We start from the raw sequence: 25955 nt of genomic DNA on the forward strand, positions 1-25955 counted from the left end.
CCCATACATCTGGCGACGCCCCACCTCCGGACAAAGAAAGCAGAAAATTTGATGCGGCAGGAAAAAGAGTAGCATCACAGGCAGCCAACCAGTGGCGCATCGCAAATTCTCAAGCGCTGCTGGCCAGATATGACCGCGCTCACTGGGATGAGATGCAACTTCTCGTAGACCATCTTCCCCAAGAATACCAAAAAAGGGCGCAGCAAATAGTTGAAGAGGGACAAACGATCTCAAACAATCAAATCCGCTCTTCACTGGACGCAGCCGATACTGCAGCGAGAACAGTCAACACTGCTGTCACCATAAGGAGACACGCTTGGCTCCGCACTTCAGGCTTCAAACCTGAAATCCAGCAGGCTGTCCTTAATATGCCCTTCAACGAAAAACAACTTTTTGGCCCTGAAGTGGACACAGCCATTGAAAAACTTAAAAAGGACACAGACACGGCCAAGGCCATGGGCGCACTCTACTCCCCGCAGAGCAGAGGCTCTTTTAGAAAAACTCCATTTAGAGGGGGGTTTCGTGGCCAACCCACAGACACCACCAGCCAACAAACAAGAACCACACCATATCAGGGTTCCTTCCAAAGGGGAGGTTTCAGGGGATATAGAGGGGGTCAATTCCCAAGGAGTAGGGGAAGATTCCAGACTCCAAAAACACCTCCACCTAAACAGTGACTTTCAAGTCACGCAACCCCTTCACTCAACACCAGTGGGGGGAAGACTAAGCCAATTCTACCAATCTTGGCAACAGATTACAACAGACAATTGGGTATTAGCAATAATCCAACATGGCTATTGCATAGAATTCCACAAATTCCCACCAAACATCCCTCCCAAAACACGCAAAATGTCACCACAACATTTAGAACTTTTAGGACTAGAAGTTCAAGCACTACTGCAAAAGGATGCAATAGAGTTAGTACCAGTACAACAAAAAAACACAGGAGTTTACTCCCTGTACTTTCTAATTCCAAAAAAAGACAAAACATTAAGACCAATATTAGATCTCAGGACACTAAATACCTACATCATATCGGACCATTTTCACATGGTCACACTACAAGACATCATTCCACTGCTCAAACAGCAAGATTACATGACCACATTAGACCTAAAGGATGCGTACTTTCATATACCAATACACCCTTCTCACAGAAAGTACCTACGGTTCGTATTCAAAGGAATACATTACCAATTCAAAGTGTTGCCATTCGGAATAACAACTGCACCAAGAGTGTTCACAAAATGTCTAGCAGTAGTAGCAGCACACATCAGGAGACAACAGATACATGTGTTCCCTTACCTAGACGATTGGCTAATCAAGACCAACACAGTAAAAAAATGCGCAAACGACACCACATGTGTCATACAAACCCTTCAGAAACTGGGGTTTTCCATCAACTATACAAAATCACACCTAGAACCGTGTCAAACACAACAATATCTAGGAGCAACCATCAACACATCAAAAGGAATTGCCACTCCAAGTCCACAAAGAGTGCAGGCATTCCACAAGGTAATAAGTGCTATGTTTCCAAACCAAAAGATACCAGCAAAATTTGTGCTAAAACTTCTAGGCATGATGTCATCATGCATAGCCATTGTCCCAAACGCAAGACTACACATGCGACCCTTACAACAGTGTCTAGCATCACAATGGTCACAGGCACAGGGTCAACTTCAAGATCTGGTGTTGGTAGACCGCCAAACATACCTCTCGCTTCTATGGTGGAACAGCAAAAATTTAAACAAAGGGCGGACATTTCAGGACCCAGTGCCTCAATACGTTATAACAACAGATGCTTCCATGACAGGGTGGGGAGCACACCTCAATCACCACAGCATTCAAGGACAATGGGATATACACCAAACAAAATTTCATATCAATTACCTAGAACTGTTAGCAGTATTTCTAGCGTTAAAAGCCTTCCAACCCATAATAACACACAAATACATTCTTGTCAAAACAGACAACATGACAACAATGTATTATTTAAACAAACAAGGAGGAACACACTCAACACAATTGTGCCTCCTAACACAAAAAATTTGGCAGTGGGCGATTCACAACAACTTTCGCCTAATAGCACAATTTATTCCAGGAATACAAAACCAACTAGCAGACAACCTTTCGCGAGACCACCAACAAGTCCACGAATGGGAAATTCACCCCCAAGTTCTGAACAAGTACTTTCAAATTTGGGGAACACCCCAGATAGATTTGTTCGCAACAAAAGAAAACTCAAAATGCCAAAACTTCGCATCCAGGTACCCACACCGCGAATCACAAGGCAATGCTCTATGGATGAGTTGGTCAGGGATATTTGCATACGCTTTTCCCCCTCTCCCTCTCCTTCCATATCTAGTAAACAAGTTGAGTCAAAACCAACTCAAACTCATACTGATAGCACCCACATGGGCAAGACAACCTTGGTATACAACTCTACTAGACCTTTCACTAGTACTGCATGTCAAACTACCCAACAGACCAGATCTGTTAACACAACACAAACAGATCAGGCATCCAAACCCAGCATCATTGAATCTGGCAATTTGGCTCCTGAAATCCTAGAATTCGGACACTTAGACCTCACACAAGAATGCATGGAGGTCATAAAACAAGCTAGAAAACCTTCCACTAGACACTGCTATGCATCTAAGTGGAAAAGATTTGTTTACTACTGCCATGCCAATCAAATACAACCATTACATGCCTCTACGAAAGACATAGTAGGATACTTACTACATTTGCAAAGAGCAAATCTCGCTTTTTCATCTACAAAAATACACCTCGCAGCAATATCTGCTTACCTACAAACTACTCATTCATCGTCTCTATTTAGAATACCAGTTATTAAAGCATTCATGGAAGGGCTAAAAAGAATTATACCACCAAGAACACCACCAGTTCCTTCATGGAATCTTAACATCGTCTTAACAAGACTCATGGGTCCACCTTTCGAACCCATGCATTCCTGTGAAATGCAATATCTAACCTGGAAAGTCGCATTTCTCATTGCAATCACATCCCTCAGAAGAGTAAGTGAAATACAGGCATTTACCATACAAGAACCATTTATTCAAATACACAACAATAAAGTAGTTCTAAGAACAAATCCAAAATTTCTGCCAAAAGTAATCTCACCATTCCATTTAAATCAAACAGTAGAATTGCCAGTGTTCTTCCCACAACCAAATTCCGTGGCTGAAAGGGCACTACATACATTAGACATCAAAAGAGCACTAATGTACTACATTGACAGAACAAAGCTAATCAGGAAAACAAAACAACTGTTCATAGCTTTTCAAAAACCACACATAGGAAATCCAATCTCTAAACAAGGCATTGCTAGATGGATAGTCAGATGTATTCAAACATGCTATCTTAAAGCCAAAAGAGAATTGCCTATTACACCAAAGGCACACTCAACCAGAAAGAAAGGTGCTACAATGGCCTTTCTAGGAAACATTCCTATGAGCGAAATATGTAAGGCTGCAACCTGGTCTACGCCTCATACGTTTACTAAACACTACTGTGTAGACGTACTAAATGCACAACAAGCTACAGTGGGCCAAGCTGTACTAAGAACATTATTCCAAACTACTTCAACTCCTACAGGCTAAACCACCGCTTTTAGGGGAGGTAACTGCTTTATAGTCTATGCCAAACATGTGTATCTGCAGCAACATATGCCATCGAACTGAAAATGTCACTTACCCAGTGTACATCTGTTCGTGGCATTAGTCGCTGCAGATTCACATGTACCCTCCCACCTCCCCGGGAAGCCTGTAGCCGTTTAGAAGTAGATCATAAATCTTAAACATCTGTACATTTGTAAATAATTATTATAAACTCTTAACGTACATACATATTCACTCCATTGCATGGGCACTATTTATAGCAAACAACTCCATCCTCACCCTCTGCGGGGAAAACAATCTAAGATGGAGTCGACGCCCATGCGCAATGGAGCCGAAGAGGGAGGAGTCCTTCGGTCCTGTGACCAAAAAAGACTTCTTCGAAGAAAAACAACTTGTAATACTCCGAGCCCAACACCAGGCAGCGGACTGTGCCAAACATGTGAATCTGCAGCGACTAATGCCACGAACAGATGTACACTGGGTAAGTGACATTTTCATTTCATTTCACACTGCTTTTCATACAGCCTAACCCAGTGTTTCCTACACAAGCATATGATTCCATTCATTTTTTTATTTTTTTATTTGAATGCTACATCCAAGTAACCAGACACCTGGTTCTGATGAAGTTACTTCCCTAGACTGCATAAAGATCTAGAACGTCTTATTTTGAATAACACGTTTGATGCATTTAGTAATATAAACATGTACTTTGTTGGAGACCTGATTGCGCAGTACAAGCCAAAGCACACTTTTTTTTTTTTTGGTTTGAATTGCGTTATTTATCTTACACTTGACAATCACTTGAGCAATGGGCTGTCACCACACTGTTCTTTTCACTTGTGATAACATGCACATGCAAATTTGTTAACAATTAATGATTACTGAAAATCTGGCATATACATTCATTGAATACATTCTCTAAAGAATTTTGACTTTTGGAAATATCTTTAGTTAAACGTATTACTTGTTTTGACTATCTGTACTAAATAGAGATTATCTCATTTCCTTTATGTGCTCATACAATATGGCATTTTGGATTGTGAAATTATACTGATACCAAGACCAAAGCTAAATTCTGCTGTGTAAGTAGCTTTTGTTGTAGCTATAACTTCAGAAGGAAAGTGATAATTCCACATCAAGAACTCTGCTATAGTATTTCACTGCATTTGGGCACGATAGTGTAAGTCACTTTTTTTTTTTCTTTTCTTTTTTTTTTTCTTCTAAGAGTAATTTCCACGGAGCAGTCAGTAGCAAGATGCATGTATTATGCCACCCTAAGGGACCCCTCACTCAGTACATGCACACTGCCTTGCAGCTTGTGTGTGCTAGTGGGAGAAAAGACAGTCGACATGTGTAGGAAGTTGGCTCTGTATGCACTATTTCAAAGTAAGGAATAGTATGCACAGAGTCCAAGGGTTCCCCTTAGAGGTAAGATAGTGGCAAAAAGAGATAATACTAATGCTCTGTTTTGTGGTAGTGTGGTCGAGCAGTAGGCTTATCAAAGGACTAGTGTTAAGCATTTGTTGTACATACACACAGGCAATAAATGAGGAACACACACTCGGAGACCATTCCAGGCCAATAGGTTTTTGTATAGAAAAATATATTTTCTTAGTTTATTTTTAAGAACCACAGGTTCAAATTCTACATGTAATACTTTGCATGAAAGGTATTGCAGGTAAGTACTTTAGGAACTTTGAATAATCACAATAGCATATATACTTTTCAAATAAAACACATATAGCTATTTTAAAACTAGACAGTGCAATTTTCACAGTTCCTTGTGGAGGTAAGTGTAAGGAAATGCCTCCTTGGCATGGTTGCCCCCTCACTTTTTGCCTTTGCTGATGCTATGTTTACAATTGAAAGTGTGCCGAGGCCTGCTAACCAGGCCCCAGCACCACTGTTCTTTCCCTAACCTGTACTTTTGTATCCACAATTGGCAGACCCTGGCATCCAGATAAGTCCCTTGTAACTGGTACTTCTAGTACCAAGGGCCCTGATGCCAAGGAAGGTCTCTAAGGGCTGCAGCATGTCTTATGCCACCCTGGAGACCTCTCACTCAGCACAGACACACTGCTTGCCAGCTTGTGTGTGCTAGTGAGAACAAAACGAGTAAGTCGACATGGCACTCCCCTCAGGGTGCCATGCCAGCCTCTCACTGCCTATGCAAGTATAGGTCAGTCACCCCTCTAGCAGACCTTACAGCCCTAAGGCAGGGTGCACTATACCATAGGTGAGGGTACCAGTGCATGAGCATGGTACCCCTACAGTGTCTAAACAAAACCTTAGACATTGTAAGTGCAGGGTAGCCATAAGAGTATATGGTCTGGGAGTTTGTCAAACACGAACTCCACAGCACCATAATGGCTAAACTGGGAAGTTTGGTATCAAACTTCTCAGCACAATAAATGCACACTGATGCCAGTGTACATTTTATTGTAAAATACACCACAGAGGGCACCTTAGAGGTGCCCCCTGAAACTTAACCGACTGTCTGTGTAGGCTGACTAGTTCCAGCAGCCTGCCACACTAGACATGTTGCTGGCCCCATGGGGAGAGTGCCTTTGTCACTCTGAGGCCAGTAACAAAGCCTGCACTGGGTGGAGATGCTAACACCTCCCCCAGGCAGGAGCTGTAACACCTGGCGGTGAGCCTCAAAGGCTCACCCCTTTGTCACAGCCCAGCAGGGCACTCCAGCTTAGTGGAGTTGCCCGCCCCCTCCGGCCACGGCCCCCACTTTTGGCGGCAAGGCTGGAGGGAACAAAGAAAGCAACAAGGAGGAGTCACTGGCCAGTCAGGACAGCCCCTAAGGTGTCCTGAGCTGAGGTGACTCTAACTTTTAGAAATCCTCCATCTTGCAGATGGAGGATTCCCCCAATAGGGTTAGGATTGTGACCCCCTCCCCTTGGGAGGAGGCACAAAGAGGGTGTACCCACCCTCAGGGCTAGTAGCCATTGGCTACTAACCCCCCAGACCTAAACACGCCCTTAAATTTAGTATTTAAGGGCTACCCTGAACCCTAGAAAATTAGATTCCTGCAACAACAAGAAGGACTGCCTAGCTGAAAACCCCTGCAGAGGAAGACCAGAAGACAACAACTGCCTTGGCTCCAGAAACTCACCGGCCTGTCTCCTGCCTTCCAAACAACTCTGCTCCAGCGACGCCTTCCAAAGGGACCAGCGACCTCTGAATCCTCTGAGGACTGCCCTGCTTCGACGACGACAAGAAACTCCCGAGGACAGCGGACCTGCTCCAAAAAGACTGCAACTTTGTTTCAAGAAGTAGCTTTAAAGAACCCTGCAATCTCCCCGCAAGAAGCGTGAGACTTGCAACACTGCACCCGGCGACCCCGACTCTGCTGGTGGAGAACCAACACCTCAGGGAGGACCCCCGGACTACTCTACGACTGTGAGTACCAAAACCTGTCCCACCTGAGCCCCCACAGCGCCGCCTGCAGAGGGAATCCCGAGGCTTCCCCTGACCGCGACTCTCTGAAACCTAAGTCCCGACGCCTGGAAAAGACCCTGCACCCGCAGCCCCCAGGACCTGAAGGACCGGATTTTCACTGCAGAAGTGACCCCCAGGAGTCCCTCTCCCTTGCCCAAGTGGAGGTTTCCCCGAGGAAGCCCCCCCTTGCCTGCCTGCAGCGCTGAAGAGATCCCGTGATCTCTCATTGACTTACATTGCGAACCCGACGCTTGTTCTAACACTGCACCCGGCCGCCCCCGCGCCGCTGAGGGTGAAATTTCTGTGTGGGCTTGTGTCCCCCCCGGTGCCCTACAAAACCCCCCTGGTCTTCCCTCCGAAGACGCGGGTACTTACCTGCAAGCAGACCGGAACCGGGGCACCCCCTGCTCTCCATTGAAGCCTATGCGTTTTGGGCACCACTTTGAACTCTGCACCTGACCGGCCCTGAGCTGCTGGTGTGGTGACTTTGGGGTTGCTCTGAACCCCCAACGGTGGGCTACCTTGGACCAAGAACTGAACCCTGTAAGTGTCTTACTTACCTGGTAAAACTAACAAAAACTTACCTCCCCCAGGAACTGTGAAAATTGCACTAAGTGTCCACTTTTAAAATAGCTATTTGTGAATAACTTGAAAAGTATACATGCAATTGAAATGATTCAAAGTTCCTAATGTACTTACCTGCAATACCTTTCAAACAAGATATTACATGTTAAATTTGAACCTGTGGTTCTTAAAATAAACTAAGAAAATATATTTTTCTATAACAAAACCTATTGGCTGGATTTGTCTCTGAGTGTGTGTACCTCATTTATTGTCTGTGTATGTACAACAAATGCTTAACACTACTCCTTGGATAAGCCTACTGCTCGACCACACTACCACAAAATAGAGCATTAGTATTATCTATTTTTACCACTATTTTACCTCTAAGGGGAACCCTTGGACTCTGTGCATGCTATTCCTTACTTTGAAATAGCACATACAGAGCCAACTTCCTACATTGGTGGATCAGCGGTGGGGTACAAGACTTTGCATTTGCTGGACTACTCAGCCAATACCTGATCACACGACAAATTCCAAAATTGTCATTAGAAATTGATTTTTGCAATTTGAAAAGTTTTCTAAATTCTTAAAAGACCTGCTAGGGCCTTGTGTTAGATCCTGTTTAGCATTTCTTTTAGAGTTTAAAAGTTTGTAAAAGTTTGAATTAGATTCTAGAACCAGTTTTAGATTCTTAAAAAGTATTCCAACTTTTAGAAGCAAAATGTCTAGCACAGATGTGACTGTAGTGGAACTCGACACCACACCTTACCTCCATCTACAGATGAGAGCTAAGGTCACTCTGTAAACTAAAGAAAATAGCAATGGGCCCCAAACCTACCAAAGTACAGCTCCAGGAGCTTTTGGCAGAGTTTGAAAAGGCCAACCCCTCTGAGGATGGCAACACAGAGGATGAAGATAGTGACTTGGAGGGAAATTCCCCCCCCTCCAGTCCTACTTAGGGAGAGCAGGGCTTCTCAAGCCCTGACTCCACAAATAATAGTCAGAGATGCTGGTTCCCTCACAGGAGGGACCAACAACTCTGAAATCACTGAGGATAACTCCAGTGAAGAGGACATCCAGTTAGCCAGGATGGCCAAAAGATTGGCTTTGGAAAGACAGATCCTAGCCATAGAGAGGGAAAGACAAGAGATGGGCCTAGGACCCATCAATGGTGGCAGCAACATAAATAGGGTCAGAGATTCTCCTGACATGTTGAAAATCCCTAAAGGGATTGTAACTAAATATGAAAATGGTGATGACATCACCAAATGGTTCACAGCTTTTGAGAGGGCTTGTGTAACCAGAAAAGTGAACAGATCTCACTGGGGTGCTCTCCTTTGGGAAATGTTCACAGGAAAGTGTAGGGATAGACTCCTCACACTCTCTGGAAAAGATGCAGAATCCTATGACCTCATGAAGGGTACCCTGATTGAGGGCTTTGGATTCTCCACTGAGGAGTATAGGATTAGATTCAGGGGGGCTCAAAAATCCTCGAGCCAGACCTGGGTTGACTTTGTAGACTACTCAGTAAAAACACTAGATGGTTGGATTCAAGGCAGTGGTGTAAGTAATTATGATGGGCTGTACAATTTATTTGTGAAAGAACACCTGTTAAGTAATTGTTTCAATGATAAACTGCATCAGCATCTGGTAGACCTAGGACCAATTTCTCCCCAAGAATTGGGAAAGAAGGCGGACCATTGGGTCAAGACAAGGGTGTCCAAAACTTCCACAGGGGGTGACCAAAAGAAAGGGGTCACAAAACCTCCCCAGGGGAAAGGTGGTGAGACAGCCAAAAATAAAAATAGTAAAGAGTCTTCTACAGGCCCCCAAAAACCTGCACAGGAGGGTGGGCCCAGAGCCTCTTCACAAAACAATCCTGGGTACAAGGGTAAAAGATTTGATCCCAAAAAGGCCTGGTGTCGAAACTGTAGTCAGTCTGGACACCAAACTGGAGACAAGGCCTGTCCCAAGAAAAGTTCCACTCCAAACTCCAATCCAGGTAACACTGGAATGGCTAGTCTCCAAGTGGGATCAACAGTGTGCCCAGAGCAAATCAGGGTCCACACTGAAGCTACTCTAGTCTCTGAGGGTGGGGTGGATTTAGCCACACTAGCTGCCTGGCCGCCTAACATGCAAAAATACAGGCAGCAGCTCTTTATTAATGGGACAAGTGTAGAGGGCCTGAGGGATACAGGTGCCAGTGTCACCATGGTGACAGAGAAACTGGTTTCCCCTGGCCAATACGTGACTGGAAAAACGTATACAGTCACCAACGCTGACAATCAGACTAAAGCACATCCCATGGCAATGGTAACTTTAGAATGGGGAGGGGTCAATGGCCTGAAACAGGTGGTGGTCTCCTCAAACATCCCAGTAGACTGTCTGCTTGGAAATGACCTGGAGTCCTCCGCATGGGCTGAGGTAGAACTAAAAACCCATGCAGCCATGCTGGGTATCCCTGAACTGGTGTGTGTAAAAACAAGAGCACAATGCAAGGCACAGGGTGAAAAAGTAGAGCTGGAGTCTGGAAAAATGGCCCAGCCTACCAAGAGAAAAGGAAAGTCAGTTGGGAAACCAACTGCAACACAGTCAGAAAAAGAGAACCTCTCTTCTCAGGAAGAAGTTCTGCCCTCTGAGGGAACTGAGCCTTTGGAGCTTGAACCTTATCAGGTTGAGCTCTAAGGCCCAGGGGGACCCTCAAGGGAGGAGCTGTGTAAGGGACAAGAAACCTGTCCCTCTCTTGAAGGCCTTAGGCAGCAAGCTGCTGAAGAGTCCAAGGGCAAGAAAAATGGAACACATAGGGTCTATTGGGAAGATGGACTCCTGTACACTGAGGCCAGAGACCCCAAACCTGGTGCCACTAGGAGAGTGGTAGTGCCTCAGTCGTTCAGAGAGTTTATTCTGACCTTAGCCCATGATATTCCCCTTGCTGGGCATTTGGGACAAACCAAGACGTGGGAGAGGTTAGTCAACCACTTCTACTGGCCCAATATGTCCCACAAGGTTAAGGAGTTTTGCCTCTCCTGCCCCACCTGTCAATCCAGTGGTAAGACAGGTGGGCATCCAAAGGCCCCCCTCATTCCACTTCCAGTGGTGGGGGTCCCCTTTGAAAGAGTGGGTGTGGACATAGTTGGTCCACTAGAACCTCCCACAGCCTCAGGAAATATGTACATCCTAGTAGTAGTGGATCATGCTACTAGGTATCCTGAAGCTATTCCCCTTAGGTCGACTACTGCCCCTGCAGTAGCCAAGGCCCTCATTGGTATCTTTACCAGAGTGGGTTTCCCTAAGGAGGTGGTGTCTGACAGAGGTACCAACTTCATGTCAGCATACCTAAAACACATGTGGAATGAGTGTGGGGTGACTTACAAATTCACTACACCATACCATCCACAAACTAATGGCTTAGTTGAGAGATTCAACAAGACATTAAAAGGCATGATCATGGGGCTCCCAGAAAAACTCAAAAGGAGATGGGATGTCCTCTTGCCATGTCTGCTTTTCGCTTACAGAGAGGTGCCACAGAAGGGAGTAGGGTTCTCCCCCTTTGAACTTCTGTTTGGTCACCCTGTAAGGGGACCACTTACTCTTGTTAAAGAAGGCTGGGAGAGACCTCTTCATGAGCCTAAACAAGACATAGTGGACTATGTACTTGGCCTTCGCTCTAGAATGGCAGAGTACATGGAAAAGGCAAGCAAAAACCTTGAGGCCAGCCAACAGCTCCAGAAGTTTTGGTATGACCAAAAGGCTGCAATGGTTGAGTTCCAACCAGGGCAGAAAGTCTGGGTTCAGGAGCCTGTGGCTCCCAGGGCACTCCAGGACAAATGGAGTGGCCCTTACCCAGTGCTAGAAAGGAAGAGTCAGGTCACCTACCTGGTGGACCTGGGCACAAGCAGGAGCCCCAAGAGGGTGATCCATGTGAACCGCCTTAAGCTCTTCCATGACAGGGCTGATGTAAATCTGTTGATGGTAACAGATGAGGATCAGGAGGCAGAGAGTGAACCTCTCCCTGATCTTCTGTCATCAGACCCAAAAGATGGCTCAGTAGATGGAGTGATCTACTCAGACACCCTCTCTGGCCAACAGCAGGCTGATTGTAGGAGAGTCCTACAACAGTTTCCTGAACTCTTCTCCCTAACCCCTGGTCAGACCCACCTGTGTACCCATGATGTGGACACAGGAGACAGCATGCCTGTCAAAAACAACATTTTTAGACAGTCTGACCATGTTAAGGAAAGCATCAAGGTGGAAGTCCACAAGATGCTGGAATTGGGAGTAATTGAGCGCTCTGACAGCCCCTGGGCTAGCCCAGTGGTCTTAGTCCCCAAACCTCACACCAAAGATGGAAAGAAAGAGATGAGGTTTTGTGTGGACTACAGAGGGCTCAACTCTGTCACCAAGACAGACGCCCATCCAATTCCTAGAGCTGATGAGCTCATAGACAAATTAGGTGCTGCCAAATTCTTAAGTACCTTTGACTTGACAGCAGGGTACTGGCAAATAAAAATGGCACCTGGAGCAAAAGAGAAAACAGCATTCTCCACACCTGATGGGCATTATCAGTTTACTGTTATGCCCTTTGGTTTAAAGAATGCCCCTGCCACCTTCCAAAGGTTGGTGAATCAAGTCCTTGCTGGCTTGGAGTCCTTTAGCACAGCTTATCTTGATGATATTGCTGTCTTTAGCTCCACTTGGCAGGATCACCTGGTCCACCTGAAGAAGGTTTTGAAGGCTCTGCAATCTGCAGGCCTCTCTATCAAGGCATCCAAATGCCAGATAGGGCAGGGAACTGTGGTTTACTTGGGCCACCTTGTAGGTGGAGGCCAAGTTCAGCCACTCCAACCCAAGATCCAGACTATTCTGGACTGGGTAGCTCCAAAAACCCAGACTCAAGTCAGGGCATTCCTTGGCTTGACTGGGTATTACAGGAGGTTTGTGAAGGGATATGGATCCATTGTGACAGCCCTCACTGAACTCACCTCCAAGAAAATGCCCAAGAAAGTGAACTGGACTGTGGAATGCCAACAGGCCTTTGACACCCTGAAACAAGCAATGTGCTCAGCACCAGTTCTAAAAGCTCCAGATTATTCTAAGCAGTTCATTGTGCAGACAGATGCCTCTGAACATGGGATAGGGGCAGTTTTGTCCCAAACAAATGATGATGGCCTTGACCAGCCTGTTGCTTTCATTAGCAGGAGGTTACTCCCCAGGGAGCAGCGTTGGAGTGCCATTGAGAGGGAGGCTGTAGGAAGTTGGCTCTGTATGTGCTATTTCAAAGTAAGGAATAGCATGCACAGAGTCCAAGGGTTCCCCTTAGAGGTAAAATAGTGGTAAAAAGAGATAATACTAATGCTCTATTTTGTGGTAGTGTGGTCGAGCAGTAGGCTTATCCAAGGAGTAGTGTTAAGCATTTGTTGTACATACACATAGACAATAAATGAGGTACACACACTCAGAGACACATCCAGCCAATAGATTTTGTTATAGAAAAATATCTTTTCTTAGTTTATTTTAAGAACCACAGGTTCAAATTTAACATGTAATATCTTGTTTGAAAGGTATTGCAGGTAAGTACATTAGGAACTTTGAATCATTTCAATTGCATGTATACTTTTCAAGTTATTGACAAATAGCTATTTCAAAAGTGGACACTTAGTGCAATTTTCACAGTTCCTGGGGGAGGTAAGTTTTTGTTAGTTTTACCAGGTAAGTAAGACACTTACAGGTTTCAGTTCTTGGTCCAAGGTAGCCCACTGTTGGGGGTTCAGAACAACCCCAAAGTCACCACACCAGCAGCTCAGGGCCGGTCAGGTGCAGAGTTCAAAGTGGTGCCCAAAACGCATATGCTAGAATGGAGAAAAGGGGGTGCCCCGGTTCCGGTCTGCTTGCAGGTAAGTACCCGCGTCTTCGGAGGGCAGACCAGGGGGGTTTTGTAGGGCACCGGGGGGGACACAAGCCCACACAGAAATTTCACCCTCAGCAGCGCGGGGGCGGCCGGGTGCAGTGTAGAAACAAGCGTCGGGTTCGCAATGTAAGTCAATGAGAGATCAACGGATCTCTTCAGCGCTGCAGGCAGGCAAGGGGGGGCTTCCTCGGGGAAACCTCCACTTGGGCAAGGGAGAGGGACTCCTGGGGGTCACTTCTCCAGTGAAAGTCCGGTCCTTCAGGTCCTGGGGGCTGCGGGTGCAGGGTCTTTTCCAGGCGTCGGGACTTAGGTTTCAGAGAGTCGCGGTCAGGGGAAGCCTCGGGATTCCCTCTGCAGGCGGCGCTGTGGGGGCTCAGGGGGGACAGGTTTTGGTACTCACAGTCGTAGAGTAGTCCGGGGGTCCTCCCTGAGGTGTTGGTTCTCCACCAGCCGAGTCGGGGTCGCCGGGTGCAGTGTTGCAAGTCTCACGCTTCTTGCGGGGAGATTGCAGGGTTCTTTCAAAGCTGCTCCTTGAAACAAAGTTGCAGTCTTTTTGGAGCAGGTCCGCTGTCCTCGGGAGTTTCTTGTCTTTTTCGAAGCAGGGCAGTCCTCAGAGGAGTCAGAGGTCGCTGGTCCCTTGGAAGGCGTCGCTGGAGCAGAGTTCTTTGGAAGGCAGGAGACAGGCCGGTGAGTTTCTGGAGCCAAGGCAGTTGTCGTCTTCTGGTCTTCCTCTGCAGGGGTTTTTCAGCTGGGCAGTCCTTCTTCTTGTAGTTGCAGGAATCTAATTTTCTAGGGTTCAGGGTAGCCCTTAAATACTAAATTTAAGGGCGTGTTTAGGTCTGGGGGGGTTAGTAGCCAATGGCTACTAGCCCTGAGGGTGGGTACACCCTCTTTGTGCCTCCTCCCAAGGGGAGGGGGTCACAATCCTAACCCTATTGGGGGAATCCTCCATCTGCAAGATGGAGGATTTCTAAAAGTCAGAGTCACCTCAGCTCAGGACACCTTAGGGGCTGTCCTGACTGGCCAGTGACTCCTCCTTGTTGCTTTCTTTGTTCCCTCCAGCCTTGCCGCCAAAAGTGGGGGCCGTGGCCGGAGGGGGCGGGCAACTCCACTAAGCTGGAGTGCCCTGCTGGGCTGTGACAAAGGGGTGAGCCTTTGAGGCTCACCGCCAGGTGTTACAGCTCCTGCCTGGGGGAGGTGTTAGCATCTCCACCCAGTGCAGGCTTTGTTACTGGCCTCAGAGTGACAAAGGCACTCTCCCCATGGGGCCAGCAACATGTCTCTAGTGTGGCAGGCTGCTGGAACTAGTCAGCCTACACAGACAGTCGGTTAAGTTTCAGGGGGCACCTCTAAGGTGCCCTCTGGGGTGTATTTTGCAATAAAATGTACACTGGCATCAGTGTGCATTTATTGTGCTGAGAAGTTTGATACCAAACTTCCCAGTTTTCAGTGTAGCCATTATGGTGCTGTGGAGTTCTTGTTTGACAAACTCCCAGACCATATACTCTTATGGCTTCCCTGCACTTACAATGTCTAAGGTTTTGTTTAGACACTGTAGGGGTACCATGCTCATGCACTGGTACCCTCACCTATGGTATAGTGCACCCTGCCTTAGGGCTGTAAGGCCTGCTAGAGGGGTGACTGACCTATACTTGCATAGGCAGTGAGAGGCTGGCATGGCACCCTGAGGGGAGTGCCATGTCGACTTACTCGTTTTGTTCTCACTAGCACACACAAGCTGGCAAGCAGTGTGTCTGTGCTGAGTGAGAGGTCTCCAGGGTGGCATAAGACATGCTGCAGCCCTTAGAGACCTTCCTTGGCATCAGGGCCCTTGGTACTAGAAGTACCAGTTACAAGGGACTTATCTGGATGCCAGGGTCTGCCAATTGTGGATTCAAAAGTACAGGTTAGGGAAAGAACACTGGTGCTGGGGCCTGGTTAGCAGGCCTCAGCACACTTTCAATTGTAAACATAGCATCAGCAAAGGCAAAAAGTCAGGGGGCAACCATGCCAAGGAGGCATTTCCTTACAGAGGCCTTTGCTGTGGTTTGGTCCCTGAAGAAGCTGAGACCATACCTCTTTGGGACTCACTTCCTAGTTCAAACTGACCACAGACCTCTCAAATGGCTGATGCAAATGAAAGGTGAAAATCCTAAACTGTTGAGGTGGTCCATCTCCCTACAGGGAATGGACTTTATAGTGGAACACAGACCTGGGACTGCCCATGCCAATGCAGATGGCCTTTCCAGGTTGTTCCACTTAGAAAATGAAGACTCTCTTGGGAAAGGTTAGTCTCATCCTCTTTCGTTTGGGGGGGGGTTGTGTAAGGAAATGCCTCCTTGGCATGGTTGCCCCCTGACTTTTTGCCTTTGCTGATGCTATGTTTACAATTGAAAGTGTGCTGAGGCCTGCTAACCAGGCCCCAGCACCAGTGTTCTTTCCCTAACCTGTACTTTTGATTCCACAATTGGCACCCCCTGGCATCCAGATAAGTCCCTTGTAACTGGTACTTCTAGTACCAAGGGCCCTGATGCCAAGGAAGGTGTCTAAGGGCTGCAGCATGTCTTATGCCACCCTGGAGACCTCTCACTCAGCACAGACACACTGCTTGCCAGCTTGTGTGTGCTAGTGAGAACAAAATGAGTAAGTCGACATGGCACTCCCCTCAGGGTGCCATGCCAGCCTCTCACTGCCTATGCAAGTATAGGTAAGACACCCCTCTAGCAGGCCTTACAGCCCTAAGGCAGGGTGCACTATACCATAGGTGAGGGTACCAGTGCATGAGCATGGTACCCCTACAGTGTCTAAGCAAAACCTTAGACATTGTAAGTGCAGGGTAGCCATAAGAGTATATGGTCTGGGAGTCTGTTTTACACGAACTCCACAGCACCATAATGGCTACACTGAAAACTGGTAAGTTTGGTATCAAACTTCTCAGCACAATAAATGCACACTGATGCCAGTGTACATTTTATTGTAAAATACACCACAGAGGGCACCTTAGAGGTGCCCCCTGAAACTTAACCGACTATCTGTGTAGGCTGACTGGTTCCAGCAGCCTGCCACACTAGAGACATGTTGCTGGCCCCATGGGGAGAGTGCCTTTGTCACTCTGAGGCCAGTAACAAAGCCTGCACTGGGTGGAGATGCTAACACCTCCCCCAGGCAGGAGCTGTAACACCTGGCGGTGAGCCTCAAAGGCTCACCCCTTTGTCACAGCACCGCAGGACACTCCAGCTTAGTGGAGTTGCCCGCCCCCTCCGGCCACGGCCCCCACTTTTGGCGGCAAGGCTGGAGGAAACAAAGAAAGCAACAAGGAGGAGTCACTGGCCAGTCAGGACAGCCCCTATGGTGTCGTGAGCTGAGGTGACTAACTTTTAGAAATCCTCCATCTTGCAGATGGAGGATTCCCCCAATAGGGTTAGGATTGTGACCCCCTCCCCTTGGGAGGAGGCACAAAGAGGGTGTACCCACCCTCAGGGCTAGTAGCCATTGGCTACTAACCCCCCAGACCTAAACACATCCTTAAATTTAGTATTTAAGGGCTATCCTGAACCCTAGAAAATTAGATTCCTGCAACAACAAGAAGAAGGACTGCCTAGCTGAAAACCCCTGCAGAGGAAGACCAGAAGACAACAACTGCCTTGGCTCCAGAAACTCACCGGCCTGTCTCCTGCCTTCCAAAGAACTCTGCTCCAGCGACGCCTTCCAAAGGGACCAGCGACCTCTGAATCCTCTGAGGACTGCCCTGCTTCGAAAAAGACAAGAAACTCCAGAGGACAGCGGCACTGCTCCAAAAGAACTGCAACTTTGTTACAAGGAGCAGATTTAAAGACCCCTGCAACTCCCCGCAAGAAGCGTGAGACTTGCAACACTGCACCCGGCGACCCCGACTCGACTGGTGGAGAACAACCAACTCAGGGAGGACCCTCCGGCGACTCTACGACTGTGAGTAACCAAAGTTGTCCCCCCTGAGCCCCCACAGCGACGTCTGCAGAGGGAATCCCCAGGCTCCCCCTGACCGCGACTGTCTGAACTCCATTTCCCGACGGCTGGAAAAGACCCTGCACCCGCAGTCCCCAGCCCCTAAAGAAACTGAACTTCTGTGCAGGAGTGACCCCCAGGAGGCCCTCTCCCTTGCCCAGGTGGTGGCTACCCCGAGGAGCCCCCCCCTTGCCTGCCTGCATCGCTGAAGAGACCCCTTGGTCTCCCCTTGAAACCTGACGCGTGTTTGCACACTGCACCCGGCCGCCCCCGCGCTGCTGAGGGTGTACTTTGTGCTGACTTGTGTCTCCCCCCCCCCCCCCGTGCCCTACAAAACCCCCCTTGGTCTGCCCTCCGAAGACGCGGGTACTTACCTGCTGGCAGACTGGAACCGGGGCACTCCCTTCTCTCCATTATAGCCTATGTGTTTTGGGCATCTCTTTGACCTTTGCACCTGACCGGCCCCGAGCTGCTGGTGTGATAACTTTGGGGTTGCTCTGAACCCCCAACGGTGGGCTACCTTGGACCAAAAACTCAAACCTGTAAGTGACTTACTTACCTGTGAAAACTAACAATAACTTACCTCCCCCAGGAACTGTGAAAATTGCACTGTCCACTTTTAAAACAGCTTATTGTGTTTTATGCAAAAAGTATACATGCTAAAGTAATGATTCAAAGTTCCTAGAGTACTTACCTGCAATACCTTTCAAAAGAGCTATTACATGTAAAATTTGAACCTGTGGTTCTTAAAATAAACTAAGAAAATATATTTTTCTATAACAAAACCTATTGGCTGGATTTGTCTGAGTGTGTGTACCTCATTTATTGTCTATGTGTATGTACAACAAATGCTTAACACTACTCCTTGGATAAGCCTACTGCTCGACCACACTACCACAAAATAGAGCATTAGTATTATCTCTTTTTACCACTATTTTACCTCTAAGGGGAACCCTTGGACTCTGTGCATGCTATTCCTTACTTTGAAATAGCACATACAGAGCCAACTTCCTACACATTTCTTTACAGGGGGCCTTTGGATGTCCACCTGTCTTACCACTGGCTTGACAGGTGGTACAGGAGGCACAAAACTCCTTCACTTTTTGGGACATGTTGGGCCAGTAGAAGTGGTTGACTAGTCTCTCCCATGTCTTGGTTTGTCCCAAATGCCCAGCAAAAGGAATATCATGGGCTAAGGTCAGTATGAACTCCCTAAACTCCTGAGGCACTACCCCTCTCCTAGTGACACCAGGTTTGGGATCTCTTGCCTCAGTGTAAAGGAGTCCATCTTCCCAGTAGACCATATGTGTTCCAGTTTTCTTGCCATTGGACTCTTCAGCAGCTTGCTGCCTAAGGCCTTCGAGAGGGACAGGTTTCTTGCCCCTTACACAACTGCTCCCTTGAGGGTCCCCCTGGGCCTAAGAGCTCGACCTGGTAAGGTTCTAACTCCATAGGCTCAGTTCCCTCAGAGGGCAGAACTTCTTCCTGGGAAGAGAGGTTCTCTTTTTGTTGTTGTGTTGCAGCTGGTTTCCCAGTTGTCTTTCCTTTTCTCTTGGTAGGCTGGGCCCTTTTTCCAGGCTCCAGCGCTACTTTTTCACCCTGAGCCTTGCACTGTGCCCTTGTCTTGACACACACCAGTTCAGGGATACCCAGCATGGCTGCATGGGTTTTCAGTTCTACCTCAGCCCATGCTGAGGACTCCAGGTCATTTCCAAGCAAACAGTCTACTGGGATATTTGAGGAGACCACCACCTGTTTCAGGCCATTGACCCCTCCCCACTCTAAAGTTACCATAGCCATGGGATGTACTTTAGTCTGATTGTCAGCGTTGGTGACTGGATAAGTTTGTCCAGCCAGGTATTGACCAGGGGAAACCAGTTTCTCTGTCACCATGGGGACACTGGCACCTGTATCCCTCAGGCCTTCTAAACTTGTCCCATTAATTAAGAGCTACTGCCTGTATTTTTGCATGTTAGGAGGCCAGGCAGCCAGTGTGGCTAAATCCACCCCACCCTCAGAGACTAATGTAGCTTCAGTGTGACACCTGATTTGCTCTGGGCACACTGTTGATCCCACTTGGAGACTAGCCATTCCAGTCTTAGCTGGAGTGGAGTTAGAAGTGGTACTTTTCTTGGGACAGGCCTTGTCTCCAGTTTGGTGTCCAGGCTGATTACAGCTATGACACCAGGCCTTTTTGGGATCAAAGTTTTTACCCTTGTTCCCAAAATTGTTTTGTGAAGAGGCTCTGGGCCCGCCCTCCTGTGCAGGTTTTTGGGGGCCTGTAGAAGACTCTTTACTATTTTTGTTTTTGGATGTCTCAACACTCTTCCCCTGGGGAGGCTTTGTGACCCCTTTCTTTTGGTCACCCCCTGTGGAAGTGTTGGTCACCCTAGTCTTGACCCAATGGTCTGCCTTCTTTCCCAATTCTTGGGGAGAAATTGGTCCTAGGTCTACCAGATGCTGATGCAGTTTATCATTTGAACAATTACTTAACAGGTGTTTTTTCACAAATAAATTGTACAGCCCATCATAATCATTTACACCACTGCCTTGAATCCAACCATCCAGTGTTTTCACTGAGTAGTCCACAAAATCAACCCAGGTCTGGCTCGAGAATTTTTGAGCCCCCCGGAATCTAATTCTATACTCCTCAGTGGAGAATCCAAAGCCCTCAATCAGGGTACCCTTCATGAGGTCATAGGATTCTGCATCTTTTCCAGAGAGTGTGAGGAGTCTATCCCTACACTTTGCAGTGAACTTTTCCCAAAGGAGAGCACCCCAGTGAGATCTGCTTACTTTTCTGGTTGCACGAGCCCTCTCAAAAGCTGTGAACCATTTGGTGATGTCATCACCATCTTCATATTTAGTTACAATCCCTTTTGGGATTTTCAACATGTCAGGACAATCTCTGATCCTATTTATGTTGCTGCCACCATGGATGGCACCAAAACCCATCTCTTGTCTTTCCCTTTCTATGGCTAGGAGCTGTCTCTCCAATGCCAATCTTTTGGCCATCCTGGCTAACAGGAGGTCATCTTCACTAAGGTTATCCTCAGTGATTTAAGAGGTGCTGGCCCCTCCTGTGAGGGAAGCAGCATCTCTGACTATTATGTTTGGAGTCAGGGATTGAGGGTCCCTGATCTCCCTAATTAGGACTGGAAGGGGGGAATTCTCCTCCAAGTCACTATCATCATCCTCTGGGTTGTCATCCTCAGAGGGGTTGGCTTTTTCAAACCCTGCCAAAAGCTCCTGGAGCTGTTGTTGGGAGGGTCTTAAGCCAATTGGGATTTTCTTTATTTTGCAGAGAGACCTTATGTAGGAAGTTGGCTCTGTATGTGCTATTTCAAAGTAAGGAATAGCATGCACAGAGTCCAAGGGTTCCCCTTAGAGGTAAAATAGTGGTAAAAAGAGAATACTAATGCTCTATTTTGTGGTAGTGTGGTCGAGCAGTAGGCTTATCCAAGGAGTAGTGTTAAGCATTTGTTGTACATACACATAGACAATAAATGAGGTACACACACTCAGAGACAAATCCAGCCAATAGGTTTTGTTATAGAAAAATATCTTTTCTTAGTTTATTTTAAGAACCACAGGTTCAAATGTAACATGTAATATCTTGTTTGAAAGGTATTGCAGGTAAGTACATTAGGAACTTTGAATCATTTCAATTGCATGTATACTTTTCAAGTTATTCACAAATAGCTATTTTAAAAGTGGACACTTAGTGCAATTTTCACAGTTCCTGGGGGAGGTAAGTTTTTGTTAGTTTTACCAGGTAAGTAAGACACTTACAGGGCTCAGTTCTTGGTCCAAGGTAGCCCACCGTTGGGGGTTCAGAGCAACCCCAAAGTTACCACACCAGCAGCTCAGGGCCGGTCAGGTGCAGAGTTCAAAGTGGTGCCCAAAACGCATAGGCTTCAATGGAGAGAGGGGGGTGCCCCGGTTCCGGTCTGCTTGCAGGTAGGTACCCGCGTCTTCGGAGGGCAGACCAGGGGGGTTTTGTAGGGCACCGGGGGGGACACAAGCCCACACAGAAATTTCACCCTCAGCGGCGCGGGGGCGGCCGGGTGCAGTGTTAGAACAAGCGTCGGGTTTGCAATGGAAGTCAATGAGAGATCAAGGGATCTCTTCAGCGCTGCAGGCAGGCAAGGGGGGGGCTTCCTCGGGGAAACCTCCACTTGGGCAAGGGAGAGGGACTCCTGGGGGTCACTTCTGCAGTGAAAGTCCGGTCCTTCAGGTCCTGGGGGCTGCGGGTGCAGGGTCTTTTCCAGGCGTCGGGTCTTAGGTTTCAGAGAGTCGCGGTCAGGGGAAGCCTCGGGATTCCCTCTGCAGGCGGCGCTGTGGGGGCTCAGGGGGGACAGGTTTTGGTACTCACAGTCGTAGAGTAGTCCGGGGGTCCTCCCTGAGGTGTTGGTTCTCCACCAGCCGAGTCGGGGTCGCCGGGTGCAGTGTTGCAAGTCTCACGCTTCTTGCGGGGAGATTGCAGGGTTCTTTAAAGCTGCTTCTTTGGATAAAGTTGCAGTCTTTTTGGAGCAGGTCCGCTGTCCTCGGGAGTTTCTTGTCGTCGTCGAAGCAGGGCAGTCCTCAGAGGATTCAGAGGTCGCTGGTCCCTTTGGAAGGCGTCGCTGGAGCAGAGTTCTTTGGAAGGCAGGAGACAGGCCGGTGAGTTTCTGGAGCCAAGGCAGTTGTTGTCTTCTGGTCTTCCTCTGCAGGGGTTTTCAGCTAGGCAGTCCTTCTTGTAGTTGCAGGAATCTAAATCTTTAGGTTCAGGGGAGCCCTTAAATACTAAATTTAAGGGCGTGTTTAGGTCTGGGGGGTCAGTAGCCAATGGCTACTAGCCCTGAGGATGAGTACACCCTCTTTGTGCCTCCTCCCAAGGGGAGGGGGGTCACATCCCTAATCCTATTGGGGGAATCCTCCATCTGCAAGATGGAGGATTTCTAAAAGTTAGTCACCTCAGCTCAGGACACCTTAGGGGCTGTCCTGACTGGCCAGTGACTCCTCCTTGTTATTCTCATGATTTTCTCCGGCCTTGCCGCCAAAAGTGGCGGCCGGGGCCGGAGGGGGCGGGCAACTCCACTAGCTGGAGTGTCCTGCGGTGCTGTGACAAAGGGGTGAGCCTTTGAGGCTCACCGCCAGGTGTTACAGCTCCTGCCTGGGGGAGGTGCTAGCATCTCCACCCAGTGCAGGCTTTGTTACTGGCCTCAGAGTGACAAAGGCACTCTCCCCATGGGGCCAGCAACATGTCTCTAGTGTGGCAGGCTGCTGGAACCAGTCAGCCTACACAGATAGTCGGTTAAGTTTCAGGGGGCACCTCTAAGGTGCCCTCTGGGGTGTATTTTGCAATAAAATGGACACTGGCATCAGTGTGCATTTATTGTGCTGAGAAGTTTGATACCAAACTTCCCAGTTTTCAGTGTAGCCATTATGGTGCTGTGGAGTTCGTGTTTGACAGACTCCCAGACCATATACTCTTATGGCTACCCTGCACTTACAATGTCTAAGGTTTTGTTTAGACACTGTAGGGGTACCATGCTCATGCACTGGTACCCTCACCTATGGTATAGTGCACCCTGCCTTAGGGCTGTAAGGCCTGCTAGAGGGGTGACTGACCTATACTTGCATAGGCAGTGAGAGGCTGGCATGGCACCCTGAGGGGAGTGCCATGTCGACTTACTCGTTTTGTTCTCACTAGCCCACACAAGCTGGCAAGCAGTGTGTCTGTGCTGAGTGAGAGGTCTCCAGGGTGGCATAAGACATGCTGCAGCCCTTAGGGACCTTCCTTGGCATCAGGGCCCTTGGTACTAGAAGTACCAGTTACAAGGGACTTATCTGGATGCCAGGGTCTGCCAATTGTGGATACAAAAGTACAGGTTAGGGAAAGAACACTGGTGCTGGGGCCTGGTTAGCAGGCCTCAGCACACTTTCAATTGTAAACATAGCATCAGCAAAGGCAAAAAGTCAGGGGGTAACCATGCCAAGGAGGCATTTCCTTACACCTTAGCTCCCTCATCTTAAGATGGAGGTAAGGTGTGAGGTCGAGCTCCACCACATTCTCTTCTGCACCAGGCATTATGTTTCTAAAAGTTGGAATACTTTTTAAGAATCTAAAACTATTTCTAGAACCTAATTCAAACTTTCACAAAATTTTTAAACTCTAAAAGAAATGCTAACAGGGACTAACACAAGGCCCTAGCAGGACTTTTAAAAATGTAGAAAAATAGCTCAAATTGCAAAAATCTATTTCTAATGACAATTTTTGGAATTTGTCGTGTGATCAGGTATTGGCTGAGTAGTCCAGCAAATGCAAAGTCTTGTACCCCACCGCTGATCCACCAATGTAGGAAGTTGGCTCTGTATGCACTATTTCAAAGTAAGGAATAGTGTGAGTCCAAGGGTTCCCTTTAGAGGTAAGATAGTGGCAAAAAGAGATAATACTAATGCTCTATTTTGTGGTAGTGTGGTCGAGCAGTAGGCTTATCAAAGGAGTAGTGTTAAGCATTTGTTGTACATAAACAAGTAATAAATGAGGAACACACAATTCGAGACAATTCCAGGCCAATAGGTTTTTGTATAGAAAAATATCTTTTCTTAGTTTATTTTAAGAACCACAGGTTCAAATTTTACATGTAATACTTCGAATGAAAGGTATTGCAGGTAAGTACTTTAGGAACTTTGAATAATCACAATAGCATATATACTTTTCAAATAAATCACATATAGCTATTTTAAAACTAGACACAGTGCAATTTTCACAGTTCCTAGGGGGAGTAAGAGTTTGTTAGTTTTTGCAGGTAAGTAAACCACCTACGGGGTTCAAGTTTGGGTCCAAGGTAGCCCACCGTTGGGGGTTCAGAGCAACCCCAAAGTTACCACACCAGCAGCATAGGCTTCAATGGAGAATCTTTACCAGGCGTCGGGATCAGGGAAGCAGGCAGTCGCGGTCAGGGGGGAGCCTCGGGATTTCCTCTGCAGGCGTCGCTGTGGGGGCTCAGGGGGGGGCAACTCTGGCTACTCAGTCTCGTAGTCACCGGGGAGTCCTCCCCGAAGTGTTGTTTCTCCACAAGTCGAGCCGGGGGCGTCGGGTGCAGAGTAGCAAGTCTCACGCTTCCGGCGGGAAACGCAGTTGTCTTGAAGTTGCTTCTTTGGAAACAAAGTTGCAGTCTTGGGTGAACAGAGCCGCTGTCCTCAGGAGTTTCTTGGTCCTTCTAGAGCAGGGCAGTCCTCTGAGGATTCAGGGGTCGCTGGTCCTGGGGAAAGCGTCGCTGGAGCAGTGTCTTTAGAAGTGGGGAGACAGGCCGGTAGAGCTGGGGCCAAAGCAGTTGGTGTCTCCGTCTTCTCTGCAGGGTTTTTCAGTTCAGCAGTCCTCTTCTTCTTAGGTTGCAGGAATCTGAGTTCTTAGGTTCAGGGGAGCACCTAAATACAGAATTTAGGGGTGTATTTAGGTCAGGGAGGGCAGTAGCCAATGGCTACTAGCCCTGAGGGTGGCTACACCCTCTTTGTGCCTCCTCCCAAGGGGAGGGGGTCACATTCCTATCCCTATTGGGGGGATTCTCCATCTGCAAGTTGGAGGATTCCTAAAAGTCAGTCACTTCAGCTCAGGTTGCCCTAGGGGCTGTCCTGACTGGCCAGTGACTCCTCCTTGTTTTTCTCATTATCTCTCCTGGACTTGCCGCCAAAAGTGGGGCAGTGGCCGGAGGGGGCGGGCAACTCCACTAGCTGGAATGCCCTGAGGTGCTGTAACAAAGGGGGTGAGCCTTTGAGGCTCACCGCCAGGTGTTACAGCTCCTGCAAGGGGGAGGTGATAACCTTCTCCACCCAGTGCAGGCTTTGTTACTAGCCACAGAGTGACAAAGGCACTCTCCCCATGTGGCCAACAACATGTCTCGAGTGTGGCAGGCTGCTAAAACCAGTCAGCCTACACAGGTAGTTGGTTAAGGTTTCAGGGGGCACCTCTAAGGTGCCCTCTGGGGTGTATGTTACAATAAAACGTACACTGGCATCAGTGTGCATTTATTGTGCTGAGAAGTTTGATACCAAACTTCCCAGTTTTCAGTGTAGCCATTATGGTGCTGTGGAGTTCGTGTTTGACAGACTCCCAGATCATATACTCTTATGGCTACCCTGCACTTACAATGTCTAAGGTTTTCTTTGCCCTTGTAGTGGCACAGTGCTCATGCACTGGTGCCCTCACCTATGGTATAGTGCACCCTGCCTTAGGGCTGTAAGGCCGGCTAGAGGGGTGACTTACCTATACTGCATAGGCATTGTGAGGTGGGCATGGCACCCTGAGGAGAGTGCCATGTCGACTTACTCGTTTTGTCCTCACCAGCACACAGAAGCTGACAAGAAGTGTGTCTGTGCTGAGTGAGGGGTCCCCAGGGTGGCATAAGATATGCTGCAGC

General features: G+C 47.9%; 1 protein-coding gene across 1 annotated transcript in view; it reads left to right on the plus strand.

The window, feature by feature from the left end:
• Positions 1-25955, plus strand: part of PSPC1 (paraspeckle component 1) — a 360968-nt gene that overhangs the window by 53321 nt on the left and 281692 nt on the right. The window lies entirely within an intron of this gene.

The sequence above is a fragment of the Pleurodeles waltl genome, chromosome 8, assembly GCF_031143425.1.
Source record: "Pleurodeles waltl isolate 20211129_DDA chromosome 8, aPleWal1.hap1.20221129, whole genome shotgun sequence".
NCBI lineage: Eukaryota > Metazoa > Chordata > Amphibia > Caudata > Salamandridae > Pleurodeles > Pleurodeles waltl.